Source organism: Conger conger, chromosome 7, assembly GCF_963514075.1.
Source record: "Conger conger chromosome 7, fConCon1.1, whole genome shotgun sequence".
NCBI classification, from domain to species: Eukaryota; Metazoa; Chordata; class Actinopteri; order Anguilliformes; family Congridae; genus Conger; species Conger conger.
In genome coordinates, this window is record NC_083766.1 from 45,711,970 (window position 1) to 45,723,283 (window position 11,314).

Consider the following 11,314-nt stretch of genomic DNA (forward strand, 5'->3'; position numbering starts at 1 on the left):
ATTGGCTCTTCATGTGCAATTTGTTCAATAAAAGCGCGGTGGAAATAATGTATTTAATAAAACATTTTCTTCAGTGGGAATAGGCTATTCATTGCCTGGGTGTTAGCAGTATACCTAAAGCAGAAAGAGATTGGAACTGTGCACACATCAATATGTATTTAGCGCGTCATTGCAATATTCAACAACATCATCAAATATCGCATAGTTTCCTCTAATCGTATAGCCCTAGCCTACACACTCAGAAAAATGGTTCCGAAAATGAACTGTAGAAGAACCCTATCTAATTCAAATCTCCATTATCAGGAAAAATGGTTCTTTGCCTGGGAGCTTTCATACTTCACAACTATAACAGAGGATTCCATAGAGAACAAAAAGGGTTCATCTGTAGAGAACAGCCAAAGAACCTGTTTTCTAATAGTGTAGTACCTTCCTCTTTTTTATCTCAGTGGAATCTATTCTAACTTGCGATATTCACCAGCTGTTTAGTTAACACATTATGGCTTTTCATGTTTCTTTCTAATTAGTGACTGGCAATGGCTCTTGGTAGTAAGAAAGATGATGAATGGGCTGTCTTATTCCAGTCTTGATTTGTTCAATAAATGCAATAAAAGCACCAAATGTATTGAGGTGAAGGAACCAACAAGAATGAGAATGGACCATGTCCCAGCCCTTGAGCTGGCTGTGTGGCAGGCTAGGTCAAGATTCCCTGACAACCTAGAAAGCTGTGGGTAACAGGGCTAGATATGTTACATGCTAATAAAAACAACCACAATTGACTGCACCTCTCAAGAGATCCAGTTTATTCAGCATAAGGTCCAAGGTTCCCAGCCAAAGGAACTGGTCTTATTGAAGCTCCAGGGGTGATCACAAAATGGTGGCCACAATCACAATTCATGTCTCTGAAGTCAGCTTTTTGTGTATCTATAAAAAAATGAACCTTCTGAAAAGCTCACACTCAACGTTAAGTTTGGATGAGGCTTAAAAACCTTCAACTGCTGGCAGTCACAAGCTAATTAGAGAGGAAATACCAATCAGAGCTTCTGTTATCAAGCAGGCTATTGATCAGCATTGAAGGCAGTAAATCCAAAAGGTAACATACATTTTAAATAGAAATTAAGTGCACTCTTTTTCTTCAAGAACTTAGTACAGTAGAAATTCCTGTATGCCCTGGAAGCCAGTGACTGTAATTACAAGTTTTATTTTAGTAGAAAATGATGCAGATTTCTCTGGCTGGAGCTCTGATTTGACGATCGGCGATGAAGAACATACATTTTCCTCCAAAAAATGGAGTGGAGGAACATACCATGCCAAAGGCAATGAAAGAACTGATTAACACATGGTAAAATGAAGGGAATCTCCATAAATCCCCCGCCTCCTCTCTCCTCTCTTTTAGTAGTGGGCCGATTGCTTCTGCAAAAAACCCACATAGCACAGATTCACCGAAGCCTGCCAGCAAGGGACTCCTTTCTTAGAAGAACCTAATTAAATGATGCTGAATGTAAATTAATCCCTACTGCCACCTTCTAACACTCATCTGCCTGGCTGGAATGATTTTTGGCCATTTTCGCAAATAACGTTTTTATTTTATTTATGTATCGGCAGCTGATAAGTGGTTCTTCCCTTTCAGCAGTGGTCATTCTATATCAGACCCACATTTATTAAAATTTTCCTTCAGTGCATTAAACAAATGAGAAATACAATATACTCTTTTATCAAGATATCTGTGTTACATGCTTGTGGGGAGAAAAGACAGACCGCATTCTTCAGGGCGGCACAAAAGCTGATCGATTTTATTCGATCTTCGATCTGACGTTTGATAAAATCCTTAGCTGCATCTGCAGCAGACCCGAGTCAAATACGTAATTGCTTTGGATTAAAAAAATATTATATCCTTTACTGAGCTTGTCTGGTGTATTGGAATCTATGTAAACCCTGTGCATTTGTGGTCCTCTTCTGGTCCTCTTGGTTGGCTTAATTGCACCTGGCAAGATCACTCAAGCACAGAGAAGTATTTTGAGACCCTGGTCTGATCTGCAGGCTACATTTTCTTTGGTGGAAATATTTGACTCCAATACAGGAGTGAACCAGCATTTAGAAAACCTAGCCACTTTAGCTGCAGATGTTTTTTTTTTTTTTTTTAATTTTTACGGAGAAGTGTGCCTCTATATTGGGCCTCGTCCTGCTTAAGATAACTATTCAGTTTAGGGAGCTGATTACCTCCTTGCTTTGTTGTTGCTCTGCCTGTATCATGCATTGTATGATCTCTCTAATGACCTGTCTCTATTTTGGACAGTGAAATGGAGATATGATGGCAGGATGACAGGATGTTTGGTACTGTAGGTTAACAAACGTGCAACTAGAGGCACTTACTTTAGTGGGGCGGACTCAGGAAGTTCAGGACTACAGGCTTATCTGAACTCTCCTTGGTGCTGCGAAGGCAGGGTTAATGGGCTGTCCTGCGCGCTTTGTGCGATTCCGCGATCCTGTCAGGGATTGCCGGCAGATAGGACTAATAAGGAGCGATACGGAGGTGCAGGTTGGCATCCGAACCTCACTTTAGGTGCGCGCAACTATCAGTGAGACATGGCTGTCAGGCTTGCTTTTAATCACCAGGGAAACAGACTTCTGGGGAAAATTACAACCAGCTGTAGCAGTCGTCTCTCTCTCGTGCAATGGAGAAAATGAAATGTATAGGGTTGATTTAATTTAAACAACTTCAAGTTTTTTCTTTGTCCTTCCTGAGTTGTCTGGGTCAGCAATACTTTTATACTTTAGGCTTCGGGAAAAAAAACATGGAGATATATCCAGAACCATAAAAGGGGGTATGGGCCCCACTAGAAATGGTAAGACTGGTTTACTGTTGTTCTTGTATCAAGCCACAGACATGGCATTACATGAAAAACACTTATTATTATTATTCACTGAAGTCTGAGCAGTCATTAGATCAATTGCTTCTTAAATGAGGTGGCCTGGTCCGTGATCAAATTGAACACTTCCCTACCAGACATTATCATTAGACTTGAGGGAAGAAACAGGGTGTTTTAGCTGTAAAGTGAAGCACAGAGAGAGGTCGAGTCACCACATCCATTTTGGTTAATAGATCAATTCGGCCTTGAGCAGAGGGGAGAGGGGAAGGAGAGAGGCGAGGCGTCACCTCGATTGTTAATTTGGGCTAATTTATAACCAGATGATGAGGGCAAGTGTTTCTGCGCTACAGCCTGTGCTTTCTTTTGCGTTACCAGGCAAGCACTGGTGTTTCCATGGTGCACATTTCTACTCAAACAGTGATGCTAGTGTGATGCAAAAAAAAATCGAGCTCGAAACATTGCTGATTTTTTTATTTATTTAAGTACATCCGGAAAGTATTCACAGTGCTTCACTTTTCCCACATTTTGTTATGTTACAGCCTTATTCCAAAATTGAATAAATTCATTTTTTTCCTCAAAATTCTACACACAACACCCCATAATGACAACATGAAAGAAGTTTTTTAGAAATTTTAGCAAATTTATAAAAAAAAAACAACAACTAAGAAATCACATGTACATAAGTATTCACAGCCTTTGCCATGAAGCTCAAAATTGAGCTCAGATGCATCCTGTTTCCACTGATCAACCTTGAGATGTTTCAACAGCTTAATTGGAGTTCACCTGTGGTAAATTCAGTTGATTGGACATGATTTGGAAAGGCACACACCTGTCTATATAATGTCCCACAGTTGACAGTGCATGTCGGAGCACAAACCAAGCATGAAGTCAAAGTAATTGTCTGTAGACCTCCGAGACAGGATTGTCTCGAGGCACAAATCTGGGGAAGGGTACAGAACAATTTCCCAATGAGCACAGTGGCCTCCATTGTCTGTAAATGGAAGAAGTTCGGAACCACCAGGACTCTTGCTAGAGCTGGCCGCCCGTCTAAATTGAGCAATCGGGGGAGAAGGGCCTTAGTCAGGGAGGTGACCAAGAACCCGATGGTCACTCTGTCAGAGCTCCAGCGTTCCTCTGTGGAGAGAGGAGAACCTTCCAGAAGGACAACCATCTCTGCAGCAATCCACCAATCAGGCCTGTATGGTAGAGTGGCCAGATGGAAGCCACTCCTTAGTAAAAGGCACATGGCAGCCCACCTGGAGTTTGCCAAAAGGCACCTGAAGGACTCTCAGACCATGAGAAACAAAATTCTCTGGTCTGATGAGACAAAGATTGAACTCTTTGGCGTGAATGCCAGGCGTCATGTTTGGAGGAAACCAGGCACCGCTCATCACCTGGCCAATACCATCCCTACAGTGAAGCATGGTGGTGGCAGCATCATGTTTTTCAGCGGCAGGAACTGGGAGACTAGTCATGATTGAGGGAAAGATGAATACAGCAATGTACAGAGACATCCTGGATGAAAACCTGCTCCAGAGCGCTCTTGACCTCAGACTGGGGCGACGGTTCATCTTTCAGCAGGACAACGACCCTAAGCACACAGCCATGATATCAAAGGAGTGGCTTCAGGACAACTCTATGAATGTCCTTGAGTGGCCCAGCCAGACCCCAGACTTGAATCCGATTGAACTGAAAATGGCTGTGCACCGACGCTCCCCATCCAACCTGATGGAGCTTGAGAGGTGCTGCAAAGAGGAATGGGCGAAACTGCCAAAAGATAGGTGTGCCAAGCTTGTGGCATCATATTCAAAAAGACTTGAGGCTGTAATTGCTGCCAAAGGTGCATCAACAAAGTATTGAGCAAAGGCTGTGAATACTTATGTACATGTGATTTCTTGGTTTTTTATTTTTTTTTAATTTGCAAAAATTTCAAAAAAACCTCTTTCATGGTGTCATTATGGGGTGTTGTGTGTAGACTTTTGAGAAAAAAAATGAATTTATTCCATTTTGAAATAAGGCTGTAACATAACAAAATGTGGGAAAAGTGAAGCGCTGTGAATACTTTCCGGATGCACTGTATTTACAAAGAAGCGTGCCTCCATACTGGCCATTCACCTGATTAGATCCCGGCTGGTGATTGCAGTCCGTGGCTCTGGTGATCAATCCTGATTCAGACAGGAAATTAGATTAATTTATAAATTATGCAGTGTGCTAACCTGACAGTTGAAAAGACAGCCCCCCACACACACACAGAAACACACTCACTTATTTTTTCAACACTTTAGCACTCCAAAGAAATGGGACAAAGAGGGCCCTAGAGAAAGGCCAGCACACATTGTTTGATCCTTTCGGTCCCAAGCCCAATATGACGTGGCTCCACCCAAATCCCAAGGGGTTTTGGCAGTGGTTGAGAAAATTGAGAAAGCTGAGAGCATTTAGTAGGGTTTTAATAGGGGCTCAAAACAATAGTATAGCAGCCATTTTTATCGGTTGAAAAGGTATAAGGTCAAGAGTCTCTTGAGATTTTACGGTAGTTTCGTTTACGGTAGAGTGCCATATGGCTCTCTTGAGATTTTACGGTACTTTAGTTTACGGTAGAGTTCCATATGGCATATTGGTGTAACAGTGTAATGGTCATGAGAACGGCCCGTTTTACCCCCGTAACGAGTTTAGAATGGATCAACTGATTAGCGCAACGCAAAGCAAAAGTTGGCACCCCGCCCCAGCTCTCTTCCTCCCTCAGCGTTAAATGTGTGGCTCAAAAACAAAGGGGTCGTATTACCACAATGACCCGAAATGCCCCGTTTTACCTTTGGGTTCCCAGACAGACATCAAAGCTCTTTCACCATTTCGGATCCTCCTCTGAGCAAAGGAGATTCAGCCAGTTGGACAGAGATGCATGATGGGATAGTGGGCGGTGGGAGTGCCTGCAGAGGGGAGGAGGAAGTGTTTCTGAGCCAGGCCAGGAGAGGAATCTGTGTCAGCTCATGCTTGTTTTTTATGCTTGGAATATTGTGACCGCAGGCCTGAAACGTCCCACAGCATGCTTCAACATCTCCGTCAATAAGGCTGCACAGACACTAATGCTAAGGCACATACGCACAGTCAGATGCATTCACATTTTACTGGAATTCCATTGATGTCAGGGAAGGTTTCTAGTCCTGATAATAATCATCAGTATTTCTATTTATTGTTTGGTCTTTTTGGGCATTTACAATATGTCATCGGTGTCGGAGAAAAATCTTGTATCTCCAAAATAAAAATAAAAACATGGATTTGAAACATTTGTCGATCCAGACTTGTTATCTCATGAAAAACCCTGTAACCACAAGCAATATTTATGCTTTTACTTTGACAATAAGCATGTCCTGGTAACCAAAGACCACAAAATGTGAAGATATGGCCCACAGTAAGACAGCAGGAGTGGCCTCGTAAGGATCCCTAAACTCTTTCAACCAAATGATATTTTCCTTTACATTATGTGGACAATTAGCAGCAACTCTGTATATGTGGGTGCAACTTTTGCAAAGGATTTTTAGGAACTGCTAGCAGGTCAGAATATCCCACTCCTCGCTTAGGTGGCTGTTCACTCGGCCGCTCCTCCGGTGAAGTACTGGTTGATCATTGTCTCAACGTTGGCCGCTACCTCTTCCACCTCCATCTGCGAGAGCGCAGGTGGTCTATCCTTCTCCTGGTCTTGGTCAGCGCTGCTGCTGGCACCCGCGGCCTCCTCCTCGCTCTCAGCCTCCTCTTCAGTGACAGGGATGAGGTTAAATGCCTTTACCATGTTGCTCCACATTCCAATATTGCAGGACACTTTCGTACTTTTGGTAAATACGATCAGCGGTGTGGTTCCCCTGTTTGTGGTCACAGCCCAGTAAAACCATGTGTAAAACCAGTAAAAACGTCCCATCAATAAAACTGGCCACGATGCCGAGGAAGCTGTGCCCTCTTCTATTGGCCCAAATGTCCGCTGACAGAACAAACCCATCACCATTTTGCAGTAGGTCTCGCAGCTTTTCTTCCATCTCCTCACGAGCATGCTGCATGAGGGTGTCCCGCACAGTGTTGTAGCAGGGGGGTGTGTAGCCTGGCTGGGCCACGCTGGCAAAGTGTCGCATCCCTTCTCGTTCTCCTTTACTCACTGGTTCATAGTCCATGTAGATCATTTAAAAAAAGGCTGTGTCTAGTTCCTTCTTTCTTGTCCTAGATATAGTTGGGGCTCTGGCTGCAGTGAAGATACCTCACTCAGATAACTCAGATTTAAATGCCTCACTTTTTTTCTGTTGTTGCTGCTGCTGCATTTCTTTCTCTATGAAATACAATTTCATGAACAGCGATAAGTAAATTTAAAAAAATCGTATTAGGCCTACTTTGAATGGAAAAACTAATTTATTTTATTTGTATTATTAGCCTGTATTTAATTTAGCCTTCTACTTGATATGAAGCATATTCAAATTGCTCACGTTTTTCTTTGCTCTGCGTGTGTTCGCGTAGCACACGCTGATGTTTCCGCAAAATGTGTCTTCTTAGATTCCAAAATGAATCTTTACTCACTGAAACAATGTCACCACATGGTTGTTCTTGCTCTACATTGTTGGTATCTAGTTGTTTGGTAGGAATAGTACACTTGTATGACTTATCAGTTTCCTTTCTAAAATATTTTGCGAACTTGCCTTCCTACCGCTAATCCACTCCTTCGGCCTCTCCCTGCAACACTCTCCTCCAACCCACAAGGCGGGCAATGTCCTAGACCTTGTCTTTGTAAGGAACTGCTCATGCTCCAAATTCACGGTTACCCCTCTGCATACATCTGATCACCACTTCATCTCATTCTCCCTCCGTCTTCCTCCCCATCCTCCTCTCCCTCCTCCCTCCCACACTTCCTCAGCCCGCCGTAACCTCCGCTCCCTCTCACCCTCTTCCTTTGCCAGCACCGTCACCGCCTCACTCCCCCCTCTCGAATCCTTCTCCAAACTCCCCGCTGACTCTGCATCTGCCACCCTCCTTTCATCTCTCTCCTCCGCCTTTGACTCTCTCTGTCCCCCTGTCTCAAAGCCACCTCGCACATCCCCTCCCAGTCCTTGGATATCTGACACCCTCCGTACCTCCAGGGCCAGCCTCCGCGCAGCGGAGAGGAAGTGGGGGAAATCCAGAGACGCTTCCGACCTCACGACTTACCAGTCTCTCCTGGCGGCATTCTCTTCCGATGTCACTGCCGCCAAAGCAAAATACTATCAAACGCAAATTCAGAACTCTGCTTCTAACCCCCGGAAACTTTTCTCCATTTTCTCCTCTCTCCTCAACGCACCGCCTCCTCCTCCTCAGTCCTCCTTCGCTGCTGATGACTTTGCTGATTTCTTCGATGAGAAGGTCGCAGTCATCCGCAGATCCTTTACAACCGCCGCCCCCCTCACTGTGCCCTTCCCCCCCTCTAGGCCCATCCCTTCCTTTTCCACTTTCTCCCCCCTTACAGACTCTAATGTTTCTCAACTCCTGCTCTGCCACCGCCCTACAACCTGTGCCCTTGACCCTATCCCCTCTTCTCTTCTCCAAACTATCACACCTGACATTCTCCCATTTGTCACCTCCCTTGTCAACTCCTCCCTGTCTTCCGGCTGTTTTCCGGCATCCTCCAAGAGGGCCCACATCACTCCGCTGCTAAAAAAGCCTACCCTGGATCCCTCCATCATCCAGAACTACCGCCCGGTATCTCTTCTTCCTTTCCTTTCTAAAACTATAGAACGAGCCGCTTCTACTCAACTTTCTTCCTTCTTTTCTAACAACAACCTGCTAGACCCCCATCAGTCTGGCTTCAGATCGGGCCACTCGACAGAGACTGCGCTCCTCTCCGTCAGTGAGTCACTTCATGCCGCACGAGCAGCCTCCCTCTCCTCTGTCCTCATTCTTCTAGATCTCTCTGCTGCCTTCGACACTGTGGATCACTCCATCCTCCTGTCTGCCCTGTCAGCAACGGGCATCTGTGGCACAGCCCTGGACTGGATTGAGTCCTACCTCTCTGGTCGCTCCTTCCAGGTTGCCTGGGCTGGTTCGGTATCGACACCTCGGCCCCTCGCCACAGGAGTTCCCCAGGGCTCAGTCCTTGGCCCGCTTCTTTTTTCTCTCTACACTCGCTCCCTTGGCCCTGTGATCACTGCACATGGGCTATCCTACCACTGCTATGCGGACGATACTCAACTCTTCGTCTCGTTCCCGCCGTCTGATACGCAGGTTTCAGCCCGTATCTCCGCTTGCCTGAGGGACATCCAGAGCTGGATGGACAACCACCATCTAAAGCTCAACTCAGGTAAAACTGAAATGATATTCATCCCTGCTAATGCCTCTCCCCATCTGGATCTCTCCATTTCCCTCGGGGATACCACACTCACGCCGTCACCCAGTGCAAGGAACCTCGGCGTGGTGATGGACAGCAGACTGTCCCTTTCCGAGAACATTGCGGCGGTGACCCGGTCTTGCAGGTTCTTCCTATACAACATACGGAGAATCCGCCCCTTTCTCACCCCCTACTCGACCCAGCTCCTGGTCCAAGCGATGGTTCTGTCCCGCCTGGACTACTGCAATTCCCTCTTGGCTGGCCTCCCAGCGTCTGCCATCAGACCCCTCCAACTCATCCAGAATGCAGCAGCTCGTCTGGTCTTCAACCTTCCCAAATACTCACACGTCACCCCCCTGCTTACTTCCCTCCACTGGCTGCCTGTCATGGCTCGCATCAAATTCAAAACATTGGTGCTAGCCTTCCAAGCAGTTAAAGGGTCTTCCCCAGCTTATCTGCAAAAAATCATCAGACCCTACACCCCTGCCAGACCTCTTCGTTCAGCCTCCACAGGCCGCTTGGCACCTCCCCCTCTCAGAACCTCCACCTCACGCTCACGACTACTGTCTGTTCTGGCTCCACGGTGGTGGAACGAACTCCCCGTTGAGGTCAGAACTATAGAATCCCTCCCCACCTTCAAGCGCAAGCTGAAGACACACCTCTTCAAACAGCACCTCTCCCCATCCCTCCCTACCTCCCTGTGAACCTTAATTGTTGTCTCTGTGACTTGTGTATCAGTATTTTAGTTGGCTAGGTAAGCAGTGTTTGGATAGTTAACTTTGGTGACTTTTGCTCTGTTTGTTTGTTTGTTCAAAAAAAAAAAAAAAAAAAAAAAAAAATTGGCCCTTGTCCTTATCTTTGTTGTACAGGTAGCAGTTGAAATTGTACTTACCTCTAGGGTCTTTCAGCGAACTTATCCCTGGTTATGGGTATGCACTTTGTTGTACGTCGCTCTGGATAAGAGCGTCTGCCAAATGCCAATAATGTAATGTAATGTAATCTCCAGCAACAAGCTTACAATGGCCAATTCTTGAAGTCTAACGGTCTTGGTTGTATTAGGAAGAAATTAATTCTGGCTCAGACTCGTGGTGTGAGCGGTATCGGAGCGAAATTGTAGCGAAATAGAGCGGCCGCTCCGGCCTCTAAATTAAAAAGCGCTCCGCTCACTAGCTCTGACTGCTAGACAACAGAAAGAGCAGATAGCTTATGTTTGGCCAGTGCTACCACTTTGCCATTAGCACAGTTATTCAGCCTTTCTTATGAGATGCTTGATAGGTGTTGCTTTTTTTCTGTTGGAGCTATATCCTTATTTCTTTGTGTGACAGCTTGTCCTGTTATAGCAGAACACCATAAAATAATTGCTATTTAAGTGTCTTCTCCATTCTTCTGGCTTGTATCTTTACACAATTCCGATCCTATATTTATTTTCACACATAACCTTCACAACATAACCAGACACACATAACCAGTGCCAGGCTGCAGTGTAACTTTTGATGGCAATGCTTTTATTTCAGAAGAAGATAAAGCTCAGAATTCACAAGCAAGCTCACACGCACACACACACACAGACACACACAACTTTTTTAAAATTTAAATTCAGGTTAAGTTCTGTTCTGTTTAGTTGTCTAGATTTAAAACATTTCAAAAACCTTTGTACTTCATTTGGAATTCATATGGATGCTTGGTCTAGTTGTAATCACCCATTCACAATCACATCATAACTGGGATAGGACTCCAAAATGGAGCTCTCTGGCATAGTCATGGGGTTGTCAACATTCCAAGCCATCTTAGCGCTGGTGCTTTATATTCCAAAGGGTTTCTGTAATTCTTGTCAGGATGGTTGAGATTGGATATCAGACAGCGCTTTTTATGTGCGAAGCGTTTAGCCGCTCCTGGGGTCGGGAAGGCCACAGATCTGACTCTTGACGGCCTTCTCTCATCTCACAGGAGTCACCTCCTATGCTCTCCTTGTAAGACGTGTGGGAGTAAGACGTGCTTTTTGAAAAATGTGGGCTGAAGAGATAGAGAACAGCACCGTGGGTCTCCTGGAATAATCCTGGGAGTGTTTACTCCGCGCCGGATTTACACCGGCAGAAGTCTGGGGATTAAACCC